Source organism: Tachyglossus aculeatus, chromosome 4, assembly GCF_015852505.1.
Source record: "Tachyglossus aculeatus isolate mTacAcu1 chromosome 4, mTacAcu1.pri, whole genome shotgun sequence".
NCBI lineage: Eukaryota > Metazoa > Chordata > Mammalia > Monotremata > Tachyglossidae > Tachyglossus > Tachyglossus aculeatus.
Window position 1 is genome coordinate 130,920,335 of NC_052069.1, and position 18,139 is coordinate 130,938,473.

General features: G+C 49.3%; 1 non-coding gene across 1 annotated transcript; it reads right to left on the minus strand.

Moving 5' to 3' along the window:
• Positions 1-14,468: 14,468 nt before the first annotated feature.
• Positions 14,469-14,606, minus strand: LOC119928024. Its single transcript, XR_005450985.1, has one exon. It is a non-coding gene; the product is annotated as a small nucleolar RNA SNORA7 (small nucleolar RNA).
• Between the last annotated feature and the right edge of the window lie 3,533 nt (positions 14,607-18,139).

Consider the following 18,139-nt stretch of genomic DNA (forward strand, 5'->3'; position numbering starts at 1 on the left):
TTACAGATGAGGAAACTGAGACACAGAGAAGTTCAGTGACTTGTCCAAGGTCAAACAGCAGAAAAGTGGCTGAGCCAGGATTAGAAGCTATGTCTTCAGACTCCTATGCCCATATTCTTTCCACTAGGCCACATTGCTTCTCACTAGGCTGTACTGCTTCTCTTCTGTTCATTCCCTGAGGATCACTTCCTCAGGCTTTGGGAGGCTTTGGGAATTTATTCCTAGGAAAAATAACCCTGGTCCTGTTCTTATTCACCAAATGATTCTTAGATCCTTCATGAGCCAGTTCTCACTTACATGTCATTGATGAAACACATTTAACCTGAATTGTTTTGTTTTTACACGTGAAGGGATGAAAGAGATTCAGTGTTTGATGTAACTTACTATTTATATTGAATTATGTCCCATTCCTGGAGAAGACCCTGAGTAATTAAATATAATATCCCTGAAGCAGCGTGGTCTGGTGGAAAGATCATTGACCCGGGATTCAGAGGACCTGTGTTCTAATCCTGACTCTGCCACTTAGTTCCTGTGTGTCTTGAACACATGGATGTGTGACCTGTGTGAACTTTTCTGTGACGTTGCTGTATGACCTTGGAGAAGCAGCATGGCCTAGTGGATAGAACATAGGGCTGGATGTCAGAAGGACCTGGGTTCTGACTCCGGCTCCACCACTTTTCTGCTGTGTGACTTTGGGCAAGTCACTTCACTGCTCTGTGCCCCAGTTGCCTCATCTGTACAATGGGGATCAAGGTTGCGAGACTCATGTGGAACATGAACTGTACCCAACCTGACTATATGTATCGACCTCAGCTCTTAGTACAGTGCCTGGCACAAAGAAGCACTAAACAAATATCATAAAAGTCACTTAATTTCTCTGTGCCTCAGGCTCCTCAACTGTAAATTGGAGACTCAATACCTGTTCTCCCTCCTACTCAGACTGTTAGCCCCTTGTGGGATGTTATGATTTTGTATTTGCCTCAGCACTTAGTACAGTCCTTGACAAATAGCAAAAAAAACCCCAAAAACGAAACCGCAAAAACCCTATTCCCCATGTTCATTAATTCATTCGTTCAATTGTATTTATTGAGTGCTTACTGTATGCAGAGCACTGTACTAAGCGCTTGTCCTGACTAATTGTCTAACCTCCTTGCCTGTGAACCTTATATTATATCTTGGGGTTTTTAGCGAGGGGTTCAGAGGTGGGAGAGCTGAGAGTGACCAAATTAGATGGAGATCTTGGAAAGAAGGAAAAGTGAAATTCTGGGAGCAGCAGGTGAAGAATAACGGGTGGGGAGATGGGGACAGAAGATAACCCGTTTTCAGTTCCATTTCAATCAATCAGTCAATCAATCAATCGCATTTATTGAGCGCTTACTGTGTGCAGAGCACTGTGCGCTTGGGAAGTACAAGTTGGCAACATATAGAGACAGTCCCTACCCAACAGTGGGCTCACATTCTAAAAGGAGGAGACAGAGAACAAAACCAAACATACTAACAAAATGAAATAAATAGAATAGATATGTACAAGTAAAATAAATAAATAAATAGAGTAATAAATATGTACAAACATATATACATATATACAGGTGTTGTGGGGAAGGGAAGGAGGCACGATGAGGGGGATGGAGAGGGGCACGAGGGGGAATGGAAGGAAGGGGCTCCGTCTGGGAAGGCCTCCTGGAGGAGGTGAGCTCTAAGTAGGGCCTTGAAAGGAGGAAGAGAGGTAGCTTGGCGGATGGGCAGAAGGAGGGCATTCCAGGCCCAGGGATGATGTGGGCCGGGGGTCGATGGCGAGACAGGCGAGAACGAGGCACGGTGAGGAGATTAGCGGCAGAGGAGCGGAGGGTGCGGGGTGGGCTGTAGAAGGAGAGAAGGGAGGTGAGGTAGGAGGGGGTGAGGAGATGGACAGCCTTGAAGCCCAGGGTGAGGAGTTTCTGCCTTACACGCTGATTGATTGGTAGCCACTGGAGATTTTTGAGGAGGGGAGTAACAAGCCCAGAGCGTTTCTGGACAAAGACAATCCGGGCAGCGGCATGAAGTATGGATTGAAGTGGGGAGAGACAGGAAGATGGGAGATCAGAGAGAAGGCTGATACAGTAGTCCAGACGGGATAAGATGAGAGCTTGAACGAGCAGGGTAGCGGTTTGGATGGAGAGGAAAGGGCGGATCTTGGCAATGTTGCGGAGCTGAAACCGGCAGGTTTTGGTGACGGCTTGGATGTGAGGGGTGAATGAGAGAGCGGAGTCGAGGATGACACCAAGATTGCGGGCTTGTGACGGGAAGGATGGTAGTGCCGTCAACAGAGATGGGAAAGTCAGGGAGAGGAAAGGGTTTGGGAGGGAAGACAAGGAGTTCAGTCTTGGACATGTTGAGCTTCAGGTGGCGGGCAGACATCCAGATGGAGATGTCCTGAAGGCAGGAGGAGATGCGAGCCTGGAGGGAGGGGGAGAGAGGAGGGGCAGAGATGTAGATCTGGGTGTCATCAGCGTAGAAATGATAGTTGAACCCGTGGGAGCGAATGAGGTCACCAAGGGAGTGAGTGTAGATCGAGAACAGAAGGGGACCAAGCACTGAACCGTGGGGAACCCCCAAAGTAAGGAGATGGGAGGGGGAGGAGGAGCCTGCAAAAGAGACTGAGAATGAACGACCGGAGAGATAAGAGGAGAACCAGGAGAGGACAGAGTCTGTGAAGCCAAGGTCGGATAGCGTGTTGAGGAGAAGGGGGTGGTCCACAGTGTCGAAGGCAGCTGAGAGGTCGAGGAGGATTAGGATAGAGTAGGAGCCGTTGGATTTGGCAAGCAGGAGGTCATTGGTGACCTTTGAGAGGGCAGTTTCCGTGGAATGTAGGGGACGGAAGCCAGACTGGAGGGGGTCGAGGAGAGAGTAGGTGCTGAGGAATTCTAGGCAGCGCAGCGTAGACAACTCGTTCAAGGAGTTTGGAAAGGAATGGTAGAAGGGATATGGGGCGATAACTAGAAGGTGAGGTGGGGTCAAGAGAGTTTTTTTTTAGGATGGGAGAGACATGGGCATATTTGAAGGCAGAGGGGAAGGAACCAGTGGAGAGTGAGCGGTTGAAGATGGAGGTTAAGGCGGAGAGAAAGGATGGAGCAAGAGATTTCATGAGATGAGAGGGAATGGGGTCAGAAGCACAGGTGGCCGGAGTAGCACTTGAGAGGAGGGAGGAGCGCTCCTCTGAGGATACTGCTGGGAAGGATGGGAGAGTAGCAGAGAGTGTTGAGAGCCGTGAGGTTGTAGAAGGGAGGGGAGTGACTTTGGGGAGGTCGGACCTGATGGATTGAATTTTATTAATGAAGTAGGAGGCCAGATCGTTGGGGGTGAGGGAAGGAGGAGGGGGAGGAACCGGGGGCCTGAGAAGGGAGTTAAATGTACGGAAGAGCTGGCGGGGATGATGGGCATGGGTGTCAATAAGGGAGGAGGAGAGGGCTGAGTTAAGGCAGGAAAGGATGAACTTGAAGTGAACGAGGTTGGCATGGTGTTTAGACTTTCGCCAGCAGCGTTCGGCAGCTCGAGCATAAGAGCGAAGGAGGTGGACAGCGGCAGTGATCCAGGGCTGTGGGTTAGTGGTACGAGAGCGGCGAAGGGAAAGGGGAGCGAGTGAGTCTAGCTGAGTAGAAAGGGTAGAGTTCAGACCAGTAATCTGATCGTCAAGACCGGGCAGAGAGAAGAGGTAGGCGAGGTGGGGTGTGAGGCGCTCAGAAAGATGGATGGGGTCAAGAGAGCGGAGATCTCTGTGAGGGAGTAATATGGATTAACAGGGGAAAGGAGTGTGAGTGAGGAGGCAGGTGAGAAGATTATGATCAGAGAGAGGGATTTCAGAGTTGGTGAGGGTGGATACAGTGCAGCGGTAGGAGATGATGGGGTCGAGGGTATGACCAAGTTGGTGACTGTGTCCAACCCGATTAGCTTGTATCTACCCTAGTACTTAGTATAGCACCTGGCACAGAGTGTAAATAATACTATACAACATAAAAATAAGACCTAGTCGTGAAAGGGCTCCTAGAGATTTTCTCGACGGCCACCGCCCCCTCCTCGCCATGTTTCCTGAGGAGGGGAAGTGGAGCCTCATAGTGGAAGGTCACCCCTCTTCCCCCCGCTGCCGCCGATTGGGCTTTATCGAGATGCCCCCATGCCTCCTTCCCCCCTGATTCTTGTGGAGCTTGGAAGAGGCTTTGCGCACCAGTAGCCTTGCGTGCAGGCGAAGGCTGCCCCTGGAGGGGACAGCCTTGGTCTCTCCTAGCGACCGGCCTCCTCCTTTGGGCCTCCCGGCCCCGAGGGTCTCCCCCGGGCTCTGAGGTGCCCGCGACGCCCTTCGTGTCAGGGCTGTGGCTGACTCCGAGGCCGCGGGCCGATGCCACGGGGGTGGACCTGCTCGGGCGGCCCGCAGCAAAGGTGAGCCAGGGGGGCATGTCGGGGTAGGGTGGGCCAGGTACCTGACGTCTGGAAGTCCTCCGGGCCGGTGGGCGATGGCAGAGGCCCCGCTGGCTGCCGGTCTCGAGTTCCGCTGGATCGCCGGGCTAGCTCTCGCTGGATGGAAGAGCTGTGCCCCGCGGGGATCCTGGGTAACAGACTGGCGAGCTTCGCTTCTGCCCGACTAAGAGAAAACTATGACTGGCAGTGGGCGAGATCAGGCCTCGCTAATCCTTTGGGGTCTTTTGAGGACAATTAGCAGATGGGTATTGCGGGGGACCTACTGGGCGTGATCATGGATTTAGGCTTTCGGAAGGTCTTTGACGAGGCCTCATACCAAAGGTTTTTAAAAAAAACGGATAATGGAACAAGAAGGAATGTTCTGGCACAGCATAGTGGATAGAGCACAGACCTGGGAGTCAAAAGGTCAGGGGTTCTGATCCCGGCTCTGCTACTTGTCTGCTGTGTGACCTTGGGCAAGTCACTTCACTTCTCTGCGCCTCAGTTATCTCATTTGTAAAATGGGGATTGAGACTGTTAGCCCCACGTGAGACAGGGACTGTGCCCGTCCCGCCGTCGACCCCCAGCCCACATCTTTCCCCTGGCCTGGGATGACCTCCCTCCACAAATCTGCCAAGCTAGCTCTCTTCCTCCCTTCAAAGCCCTACTGAGAGCTCACCTCCTCTAGTAGGCCTTCCCAGACTGAGCCCCCTCCTTCCCCTCCCGCGCCTCTCTCTCCCCATCCCCCCGCCTTACCTCCTTCCCCTCCCCACAGCACCTGTATATATGTATATATGTTTGTATGTATTTATTACTCTATTTATTTATTTGACTTGTACATATTTATTCTATTTATTTTATTTTGTTAATATGTTTTGTTTTGTTGTCTGTCTCCCCCTTCTAGACTGTGAGCCCGCTGTTGGGTAGGGACCGTCTCTATATGTTGCCTACTTGTACTTCCCAAGCGCTTAGTACAGTGCTCTGCACACAGTAAGCGCTCAATAAATACGATTGAATGAATGAATGGGTGAGGTGGGGTGGAGCAAGAGGTTGGCAGCGTCAAGGAGAGATAGAAGGCGGGCGGCAGAGGAGTCATCAGGGATATCCATGTGGATGTTGAAGTATCCGAGGATCAGAGTGGGCATGGGAAATGAGAGAAGGAAGGTGAGGAAGGGGTCAAAATCGTTAAAGAAGTTGGAGGTGGGGCCGGGGGGGGCGGTAGATGACGGCTACAAGAATCTGGAGCGGGTGGTAGAGGCGAATAATGTGGGCTTCTAAGGAAGGGAAGGAAAGGGAAGGAGGAGGAGGGATAGTGCGAAAGCGACATTGGGGGGCGAGAAGGAAACCGACACCTCCTCCTTTTCCGGTGAGTCTAGGGGAGTGGGAGAAGAAGAGTCCTCTACTGGAAAGAGCAGCAGAAGAGACCGTGTCGTTCGGAGACAACCAGGTTTCAGTTAGGGCGAGGAGAAGTAGAGAGCTGGAAAGGAATAGGTCCAGGATGAAAGGGATCTTACTTAAAACGGAGCGGGGGTTCCAGAGGCCACACTTGGCAGCAGCTGTCTCTCCCTCTCTCCGAGCTCACTTTTTTTAACGATATTGTTAAGTGCTTACTGTGTGCCAGACACCCTACTAAGCTCTGGGGTGAAGATAATCAGGTTGGACACAGTCCAAGTCCCATATGGGGCTCATAGTCTTTCACAGATAAGGTATCGGCAGCTCAGAGAAGTGAAGTGACGTTCTCAAGGTCCCACAGCAGATAAGTGTCAGAGGCGGAATTAGAAGGCAGGTCCACTGACTACCAGGCATGGGATTTTTCTACGACTTTCTGCATGATGTAGAAGCTGTGGGTAACCACTGGAGGTCCTTGGGGCAATGACGCCAAAACACGATCCATCGTATTGACACCTGTATACTTCTTTTGTTTTGTTGTCTGTCTCCCCCTTCAAGACTGTGAGCCCGCTGTTGGGTAGGGACCATCTCTATGTGTTGCTGATTTGTACTTTCCAAGCACTTAGTACAGTGCTCTGCACACAGTAAGTGCTCAATAAATACGATTAAATGAATGAATCAATGAATGGTATTTCAATCAATCAATGGTATTTATTTAGTGCTTATTGTGTGCAGAGCACTGTAAGGAACATTTGGGAGGCTACAATGCAAACAGAGTTAGTGGACAGGTTACCTGCCCACAAGGAGCTTGCAGTCTAGAGGGGGAGCAAGACATTAAAATAAATAATTTATAATGCATACTTTATAGCTATATACATGAGTGCTGTGGGGTTCAGTGTGGGGAGGATATCAGATGTTCTAAGGTCACAGATCCACAGCACAGATGATGCAGAAGGGAGTGCGAGCTGGGGAAAAGGGGGCTTCATCGGGGAAGGCCTCTTGTAGGAGATGTGACCTTAATAAAACTTTGAAGGCAGGAGGAGTGGTGGACTGGTGTTTGTGGAGGGTGAAGGAGTTCCGGACCAGAGGAAGGAGGGGTGCCTGGTTTGAAAGCCTAAGATGACCATCAGGACTCAAGGAGGGGACCCTATGCTCACTTGAAGACCAGCAAAATCATTGTTCTTACCATGTTTGCTCTGGATCATTCACAATCTCTTTCTTGGTACCCTCAGGCAAACCATAAACGACATGGCTAACCTCACCACGCTAACTTGATTCCTTCTCACGGGGTTCTCAGAGGTCTGGGAGCTGCAGCTGGTCCACGCCACTCTGTTCTTCCTGGTCTACCTGGTGGCCCTAATAGGGAATATCCTCATCCTCACCACCACCACCCTTGATCAGCACCTCCACACCGCCATATGCGTCTTCCTCAGGAACCTGTCCTTCCTCGATCTATGCCTTATCTCCGTCACCATCCCCAAGTCCATCGTTACCTCCCTGACTGACCAACGCTCAATCTATTACTGGGGCTGTTTGACACAGGTCCTGTGCGTGATTTGTTTCATGGGTTCAGAGATATGCATCCTCACGGCGATGTCCTATGACTGCTATGCTGCCATCTGCCTCCCCATGCTCTATGACATCATCATAAATCGAGGGGCCTGTGAGAAGATGGCATCCACCTCCTGGCTCATCGGGGGCCTGTTTGGGTTGATGTACTCCAACAGGACTTTCTCGTTAAGCTTCTGCGAGTCCAACACGATCCAGCAGTGCTTCTGTGACGTCCCCTCCCTACTGAAGATTTCTTGCTCCAAAACACACCTTCTCATTGATGTCAGCGTGTCAATTGGTATTGGCTTTGGTTCACTCTCCGTTGTCGCTATCGTCACCTCTTATTTCCACGTCTTCTCCGTCCTTCTGGTGCTTGCTTTCACTGAGGGCCGGACAAGAGCCTTCTCCACCTGCATGCCTCACCTCGTTGCGATTAATGTTTTTGTCTTCACTGCCGGTTTTGCATATTTAAAGCCTCCCTCAGACTCCCCCTCAATGCTGAATCCACCGGCATCAGTGTTCTACACGGTGGTGCCTCCCACCCTGTACTCCCTTATCTACAGCCTGAGGAACCAGGACACGAAGGCTTCCCAGAGGAGGTTTTTCCCTGGCAATTTTATTTCTGGGTGAACTAATCCCCTCTTTCTATTTCCTCATCTGTAATTTATTTATAGTAATGTCTGTCTTCCCCTCTAGACCGTAAGCTCGTGGTGGTTAGGGAATGTGCTGGGCAAGGAATTTATCTGTTCTACTGTTCTATTGTACTCTCCCAACCGCTAACTACAGTGCTGTCTACACAGCAAGCACTCAAAAAATACAATTAAATGAATTAAGGAATGAAGGAATGAATCTGTAAAACGGGGATTAAATTCTACTCACTTCCAACTAGACTATACATCCTACGAGGGACAGGATTTGTGACCAACTAGATAACCTTGTATCTATCCCAGTGCTTAGAACAGTGCTTGGCACATAGTAACTGAATAACAAATATAATAGTAGTAATAATAATGATATTACTACTTTCCCTAAGACTTAATACAGTGAATGGGACCCAATTGGTGCTCAGTCAATAATGTTACTCTACTATTTCCAACACTCTTCCTCCAAGTGCAACAATTTGAGGCAGTGTAAATAATAGAATGCAACTGTATTTAATCGTACGCTTCCAAAAGCTTAGTGCAGTGCTTTCCACACAGTAAGTGCTCAATAAATACCATTGATTAATGTATGTCTACCCCTCTAGATTGTAAGCTCCTTGTGGGCAGGGAATATGTCTATCGACTCTGTTGTAGAGAAACAGCGTGGTTAGTGGATAGAGCATGGGCCTGGGAGTCAGAAGGACCTGGGTTCTAATCCTCGCTCTGACACTTGTCTGCTGTGCAATCCTGGGCAAGTCACTTAAATTCTCAGTGGCTCAGTTACTGCATCTGTAAAATGGGGATTAAGACTGTGAGCCCCATGTGGGAGAGGGGCTGTGTCCAGCCTGATTACCTTGAATCTATCCCAGAGGCCCGCCATCACACCGCGCGGCCTTGCTGCTCCCGGAAGGATCCTCTCCTCAGAGCGCCACCATAGACGGCCGGGACTCCGTTCCCGAGAGGCCCGCCCGCCATCACACCGCGTGGCCCCTGTTGCTCCCGGAAGGCTCCCCTCCTCCAAGCGCCCCCATAGACGCCCCCTGCTTCCACCCCCCCACTTAAGCGACATTCCTTACAGTGCCCCCCATCCTACATTAACAACAACCTCATTCGCACCTCCTCAGCCCTCCCATTCTAGTTGGCTGTTCGCTCCTCTCCCCAGGTATCTCTGCTCCCTGACGCCCCTTAATAGGCCCACCCTACTCCAGCACATAATAGTTTGTATCTGCTCTCTGTGACATCATTATCTGCCAATTTTATTATTGACATAGCATATTGGTTGTTTAACTGCACCCTGTGATGCCATCACCTACTTATAACATTGCTACTGTTTTATTGCTTCTGCATCTCAATTGTTAACCTCCCGCTGTACTGTCACTCGCCCTGCTGACCCCACCATGAACTTTCAATTCCCTTGCTCCCAACTGCCATTCCCATTCCTCACATACCCCTTCCCCTCTCCCACCCAGCTTTTTCCCTCCCTCTCCCCAAGACCACTCCCCCTCACCCCCTACCAAGGATCCCTCTGTACCAAGGCCAGTCCTCCACTCCTCCCTCCCGGCCCCCTCCCTCCCCTTCTCCCCGCCCCCACCCCATCCCAGTCCTCCTTTCCCATCGCCACCCCTTCCCACTCTCCCCGCCCTGGCCCCCGCCAACTCATCCCAATCCAAACCCTCCACACCCCTCGCACCCTTCCCCCTCTCTCCCCTCCCTCGACAGCTGCTGCCAAGTGTGGCCTCTGGAACCCCCGCTCCGTTTTAAGTAAGATCCTTTTCATCCAGGACCTATTCCTTTCCAGCTCTCTACTCCTCCTCGCCCTAACTGAAACATGGCTGTCTCCGGACGACACGGTCTCTTCTGCTGCTCTCTCCAGTGGAGGCCTCTTCTTCTCCCACTCCCCTAGACTCACCGGAAAAGGAGGAGGTGTCGGTTTCCTTCTCGCCCCCCAATGTCGCTTTCGCACTATCCCTCCTCCCCCTTCCCTTTCCTTCCTTTCCTTAGAAGCCCACATTATTCGCCTCTACCACCCCCTCCAGATTCTTGTAGCCGTCATCCACCGCCCTCCCGGCCCCACTTCCAACTTCTTTAACGACTTTGACCCCTTCCTCACCTTCCTTCTCTCCTTCTCCATGCCCACTCTGAACCTCGGAGACTTCAATATCCACATGGATATCCCGGACGACTCCTCTGCCGCCCGCTTTCTATCTCTCTTCGACGCTGCCAACCTATTCCTCCACCCCACCTCACCCACTCACCAACTTGGTCATACCTTCGACCTCATCATCTCCTATCGCTGCACTGTGTCCACCCTCACCAACTCTGAAATCCCTCTCTCTGATCATAATCTTCTCACCTGCCTCCTCACTCATACTCCTTTCCCCTGTAAATCCGTATTACTCCCTTACAGAGATCTCCGCTCTCTGGACCCCACCCATCTTTCGGAGCGCCTCACACCCCACCTCGCCGCCTTCTCCTCTCTACCCAGTCTTGATGATCAGATTACTGCTCTCAACTCTACCCTTTCTACTCAGCTAGACTCACTCCCTCCCCTTTCCCTTCGCCGCTCTCGTACCAGTAACCCACAGCCCTGGATCACTGCCGCTGTCCACCTCCTTCGCTCTTATGGTCGAGCTGCCGAACGCTGCTGGCGAAAGTCTAAACACCATGCCAACCTCGTTCACTTCAAGTTTATCCTTTCTTGCCTTAACTCAGCCCTCTCTTCAGCCAGACAAAACTATTTCTCCTCCCTTATTGACACCCATGCCCATCGCCCCCGCCAGCTCTTCCGTACATTCAACTCCCTTCTCAGGCCCCCGGTTCCTCCCCCTCCTCCTTCCCTCACCCCCAACGTTCTGGCCTCCTACTTCATTAACAAAATTCAATCCATCAGGTCTGACCTCCCCAAAGTCACTTCCCCCCCTTCTCCAACCCCCCGGCTCTCAAAACTCTCTGCTACTCTCCCATCTTTCCTTGCAGTTTCCTCAGAAGAGCTCTCCTCCCTCCTCTCAAGTTCTACTCCGGCCACCTGTGCTTCTGACCCCATTCCCTCTCATCTCATGAAATCTCTCGCTCCATCCCTTCTCCCCTCCTTAACTTCCATCTTCAACCGCTCACTCTCCACTGGTTCCTTCCCCTCTGCCTTCAAACATGCCCATGTCTCTACCATTCTAAAAAAACCCTCTCTTGACCCCACCTCACCTTCTAGTTATCGTCCCATATCCCTCCTACCATTCCTTTCCAAACTCCTTGAACGAGTTGTCTACACGCGCTGCCTAGAATTCCTCAGCAACAACTCTCTCCTCGACCCCCTCCAGTTTGGCTTCCATCCCCTACGTTCCACGGAAACTGCCCTCTCAAAGGTCACCAATGACCTCCTGCTTGCCAAATCCAACGGCTCATACTCTGTCCTAATCCTCCTCGACCTCTCAGCTGCATTCCACACTGTGGACCACCCCCTTCTCCTCAACACGCTATCTGACCTTGGCTTCACAGACTCCGTCCTCTCCTGGTTCTCCTCTTATCTCTCCGGTCGTTCTTTCTCAGTCTCTTTTGCAGGCTCCTCCTCCCCCTCCCATCCTCTTACTGTGGGGGTTCCCCAAGGTTCAGTGCTTGGTCTCCTTCTGTTCTCAATCTACACGCACTCCCTTGGTGACCTCATTCGCTCCCACGGGTTCAACTATCATCTCTACGCTGATGTCACCCAGATGTACATCTCTGCCCCTGCTCTCTCCCCCTCTCTCCAGGCTCGCATCTCCTCCTGCCTTCAGGACATCTCCATCTGGATGTCTGCCCGCCACCTAAAGCTCAACGTGTCCAAGACTGAACTCCTTGTCTTCCCTCCCAAACCTTGCCCTCTCCCTGACTTTCCCATCTCTGTTGACGGCACTACCATCCTTACCGTCTCACATGCCCGCAAACGTGGTGTCATCCTCGACTCCGCTTTCTCATTCACCCCTCACATCCAAGCCGTGACCAAAACCTGCCGGTCTCAGCTCCGCAACATTGCCAAGATCCGCCCTTTCCTCTCCATCCATACTGCTACCCTGCTCGTTCAAGCTCTCATCCTATCCCGTCTGGACTACTGCATCAGCTTTCTCTCTGATCTCCCATCCTCATGTCTCTCCCCACTTCAATCCATACTTCATGCTGCTTCCCGGAGTATCTTTGTCCAGAAACGCTCTGGGCATATTACTCCCCTCCTCAAATATATCCAGTGGCTACCAATCAATCTGAGCATCAGGCAGAAACTCCTCACCCTGGGCTTCAAGGCTCTCCATCACCTCGCCCCATCCTACGTCACCTCCTTTCTCTCCTTCTACAGCCCACCCCGCACCCTCCGCTCCTCTGCCGCTAATCTCCTCACCGTACCTCGGTCTCGCGTGTCCCGCCATCGACTCCCGGCCCACGTCATCCCCCGGGCCTGGAATGCCCTCCCTCTTCCCATCCGCCAAGCTCGCTCTCTTCCTCCCTTCAAGGCCCTACTGAGAGCTCACCTCCTCCAGGAGGCCTTCCCAGACTGAGCCCCTTCCTTCCTCTCCCCCTCGTCCCTCTCTCTATCCCCCCCATCTTGCCTCCTTCCCTTCCCCACAGCACCTGTATATATGTATATATGTTTGTACATATTTATTACTCTATTTATGTATTTATTTATTTATTTTACTTGTACATATCTATCCTATTTATTTCATTTTGTTAGTATGTTTGGTTTTGTCTCCCCCTTTTAGACTGTGAGCCCACTGTTGGGTAGGGACTGTCTCTAGATGTTGCCAATTTGTACTTCCCAAGCGCTTAGTACAGTGCTCTGCACACAGTAAGCGCTCAATAAATACGATTGATGATGATGATGATACTTAGAATAGTGCTTGGCACATAGTAAGTGCTTAACAAGTGGCATTATTATTATTATTATTTTATTGCACTTGAGCTTAGTGCAGTTCTGCATACAGTAGGCATTCAATAAATATAATTGATAGATAGCCATGTGGAAACAGTATGGGCCTAGGAGTCAGAAGAATCTGAGCTCTAATCCCAGCTTCACAACTTGTCTGCTGTATGACTTTGGGCAAGTCACTTCTCTGTGACTCAGATCCCTCATCGCCAAAGAGGGATTTAGACTGTGAACCCCATGTGGGACTTGATTATCTTGTATCTAGCTCAACACTTGGCACTTAGTAAATGCTTAACAAATACTACTTTTATTACTTTTACCTTCCTCTTTCCTTTGCTCTCCTGGGTTTCAGATCCCCATCCCTCACTTGACTCAGCTCCTGTTCCTGGCTGTTTTGCCATGAAGAAACAAGTGGTTTATCACAACTAGGGACTCCTCACTCTCTGATTCTACCTGACAGTATCAGGCTCCTACCATTAACAGAATAATGACAGCTCTGGAGGGAGATGAGCTTATGAAATCTTTTTTTAAAATGTCGTCTCAACTCACTGACCACCAGTCCCTGCTGGCTCAGACATGTCCACATTCCTCCGGTAGACACCATCCTGGTGTGTGATTTTTTTTTCTGCCTAAGAATCTGAGACTGGAGATGGAGGGAGACACGAAGACAAGAAGCAGCTAGTAGATAGAGCCAGTTCTGGGAATCACAGGATCTGGGTTCTAATGCTGGCTCTGTCACCTGTCCACTGCATGACCTTGGGCAATGAATTAATAGTATTTATTGAGTGCTTACTGTGTGCAAACCACTATACTAAGTGCCAAGGACAGTACGCTATAACAGAGTTCCTTGCACAGAAGGAGTTTAAGTTCAGAGGGGGATTTCTGTTTCTCAATTACCTCATATGCAGAATCAAGACTGTGATTACCTATGTGGGACATGGACTGTGTCCAGTCTTATTATCTTGCTTTTTACGGTATTTGTTAAGCATTGCATTTTGTATTTGGTATCTGTATTTATATATGGTATTTACCAGGCACTGTACTAAACACTGGTGTAGATACAAGCTACTTAGATTAGACAAAGTCCATCTCCGACATGGGGCTTACAGTCCTCATCCCCATTTTACATATGAAGTAAAGGACGTCAATATCATTGTGCCTTTGGGCATTTGATAGTTGTCCCACCCTCGATTCCGCAGCATTTATGTGCATTTCAATGTTTTATAAATTCTTGGTTTCATTCATATTAATGTTTGTCTCCCTGTCTAGTTTGTTAGCTCATTACGGGCAGGAATGTGTCTGCTAATTCTGTTGTACTCTCCAAAGTGCTTAGTACAGCGCTCTGCAAATAGCCTTGTCTTATGCCGTCCGACCCATTGCGACACCAAGGACACATCTCTCCCGGAACTCCTTGCTCTTCATCTCCAATCGTTCTGGTAATGTATTTATGCAATTTTCTTGGCAAAAATATGGAAGTGGTTTGCCATTGCGTCCTTCGGCACAGTAAACCTGAGTCTCCACCCTCAACTCTCTCCCCTGCTACTGCCGCCCAGTATGGGTGAGTTTTGACTTGAGGCAAATTCTCTTCCACTCGGTAGCCATTGCCCAAACTAGGAATGGAATGGATAGGCCTCTGCTTGACTCTCCCTCCCGTAGCCGAGACAGGTAGAGTACTGGAAACTCTCCAGGTACGACCCTGAGAGGTGCTGGACACAGCAATCTCTCCCCAAATACCGTTAACTGATTGATCGATTGGTTAACATCTCTTTCCCCCTCTGTACTATGAGCCCGTTGTGGGCAGAGATTGTCTTTTTTGCTGAATTGTACTTTCCAGGCGCTTTGTGCAGTGCTTTGCACACAGTAAGTGCTCAATAAATATGATTCAATAAATACATTCAATAAATAAATGAATGAATGTTTTATTGTTATTTTGTATTCTCCAAAAAGTGCTCAGGAAATATGATTGACTGACTGTCTGACTGACCCAGCAAGGGTTCATTAGTACCATTAATTGATGCAGGATAAATGCATCTCTGTAATAGACGCTAAAAGAATGAATCGGTTAACATGAGACATGATCCTCCTTTTCCAGGACTTAACTACTTATAATAACTGTGGTATTTGTTAAGCATTTACAATATGCCAAGAAGAGTACTAAGTATATGGGGTAGGTATAGACATGGGGATAGCAGGTTAAGTAGAATGGAGAACAGGTATTGAGTCCCCAGTTTGAAGATGAGGGAACAACCTGATCACTTTGTAACCTCCCCAGCGCTTAGAACAGTGCTTTGTACATAGTAAGCGCTTAATAAATTCCATAAAAAACTGAGGCAGAGAGAAGTTAAGTGAAATTTTTTTATGGCTTTTATTAAGCGCTTACTATGTGCAAAGCACTGTTCTAAGCGCTTAACATACCAGACTAATACGAAGCTCCATGAAGATGCCCTTCCACTGAGGTAAATGACAAAGGTAAGTTGCTTGCTGTGGGGTAACCCAGATCAAGTCAAGACATGTCCGAGGCTAGGGCCATTCATTCATTCATTCATTCATATTTATTGAGCGCTTACTGTGTGCAGAGCACTGTACTAAACGATTGGAAAGTACAAATCGACAACATATAGAGATGGCCCCTACCCAACAACCTGCTCACAGTCTAGAAGGGGGAGACAGGCAACAAAACAAAAGAAGTAGACAGGTGTCAATACCACCAGAATAAATAGAATTATAGCTATATGTACAACATTAATAAAATAGAGTAATAAATATTTAAAAATATACACAGGTGTTGTGGGGAGGGGAAGGAGGTATGGCAGAGGGAGGGGATGGGGGATGGGGAGGGGAGGAGGAGCAGAAGAAAAGGCGGGGTTACTGTGGAAAGGCCTCCTAGAGGAGGTAAGCTCTCAGTAGGGCTTTGAAGGGAGCAAGTGAGCTAGTTTGGTGGATGTGTGGAGGGAGTGCATTCCAGACCAGGGTTAGGACGTCAGCCATGGGTCGACGGCGGGACAGGCGACAGCGAGGCATATTGAGAACGTAACAGAAGAGGAGTGGGGTGTGAGGGCAGGGCTATAGAAGGAGAGAAGGGAGGTGTGGTAGGAGGGGGTAAGGTGATGGAGAGCTTTGTAGACGATAGTGAGGAGTTTTTGCTTCATGCGAAGGTTGATAGGCAACCAGTGTAGATTTTTGAGGAGGGGAGTGACATTCCTTTGTGTAGAAAGCTAAGCCGAGCAGCAGAGTGAAATTTAGACTGAAGCAGGGAGAGACAGGAGGATGGGAGATCAGAGAGGAGGCTGATACAGTAATACAGTCGTCATAAGATGAGAGATTGTGCCAACAAGATTTAGATGGAGAGAAAAGGGAGGATCTTGGCGATGTTGTGGAGGTGAGATCGGCAGGTTTTGGTGAAGGATTGGATATGTGGGGTGAATGAGAGAGGGGAGTCAATAATAATAATGGCATTTATTAAGCGCTTACTATGTGCAAAGCACTGTTCTAAGCGCTGGGCAGGTTACAAGGTGATCAAGTTGTCCCACGGGGGGGCTTACAGTCTTAATCCCCATTTTCCAGGTGAGGTAACTGAGGCACAGAGAAGTGAAGTGACTTGCCCAAAGTCACACAGCTGACAATTGGCGGAGCCGGGATTTGAACCCGTGACCTCTGACTCCAAAACCCGTGCTCTTTCCACTGAGCCACGCTGATTCTCCAAGTTTGTGGGGTTGTGAGACGGGAATGATGGTAGTTCTGCCTACAGTGACATGAAAGTCAGGGAGAAGACAGTGTTTGGAAGGGAAGACAAGGTGCTCAGTCTTGGACATGTAACCATTCCGCGGTTACTCCACGATTCTGGTTTAAAGTCACTCTTACTGATTTGAGAAGCAGCGTGGCTTAGTGGAAAGAACACGGGCTTGGGAGTCAGAGGTTGTTGGTTCTAATCCCGGCTCCCCCACTTGTCCACTCTGTGACCTTGGGCAAGTCATTTAACTTCTCTGTGCCTCAGTTACTTTATTTGTAAAAATGGGGATTAAGACTATGTGAGACAAACTGTTTATCTTGTATCTACCCCAGTATTTAGAGCAGTGCTTGGCACATAGCAAGCGCTTAACAAATACCACCATTATTGTTTACTGTTACTGAGCACTAAGCACTGCATTGAGCACTCAGGAGAGAAAAATAAAATGGAGTTGTTAGAGACATTTCCTGTCCACTGGGAGCTTATAGTTTAGACGGGGAGGTAGACATTGAAATAGTTTCCAAATACGACAAATGGCAGAGGATAAGGATAGATATGTAAGCTTTTTGGGGCTCAGGATGGGATGAATTCCAGTCTCTATCATTGTATATATCTGTAATTTATTTATTTATATTACTGTCTGTCTTGTCCCCTCCTCTACCCCTCTGCCCCCCTCCCCCAGACTGTAAACTCATTGTGGACAGTGAATGTGTCTGTTTATTGTTGTATTGAATAATCCTAATCAGTTAGTACAGTGCTCTGCACACAGTAAATGTTCAATAAATATGATTGAACGATTGAATGATAACGCCTAGGATACAGGCTTGTGAGACAGGAAAGATAGTGGTGCCATCTACAGTGATGGGAATATCAGGCGGAGGAGAGGGTTTGAGTGGGAGGATAAGGAGTTCTGTTTTGGACATGTTAACCTTGAGGTGATGGGAGATCATCCAAGTAGAGTTGTCTTGAAGGGAGGAGTAAAGTTGAAACTGCACAGAAGGAGAGAGATCAGGGCTGGAAATGTCGATTTGGGTGTCATCTGCATAAGGGTGATATTTGAAGCCATCTGAGCAAATGAGTTCTTCAAGAAACTGGGTGTAGATGGAGGATAGAAGGGGATCCAGACGTGAACCTAGCGGGACCCTCATAAGTAGGAGGTAGGAGACAGAGAAGGAGCCCGTGAAGGAGACTGAGAATGAGCGGCCAGAGAGATGAGGAGAACCAGGAGGGGATACTGTCAATGAACCTGAAGTTGGATAATGTTTCCAGGAGAAGAGGGTGGTTGACAGTGTCGAAAGCAACGGAGCGGTTGAGGATTAAGATGGAGTAGAGGCCGTTGGATTTGGCAAGGAGGAGATCATTAGTGATCTTTGAGAAGGTGGTTTTTGTGGAGTGAAGGGAATGGAAGGCAGGTTGGAGGGGTTAAGGAGAGACTTGGAGGAGAGGAATTTGAGATAGAAGGTGTTGACAACTCTCTCAAGGAGTTTGGAAATGAATTGTAGAAGGGAGTGC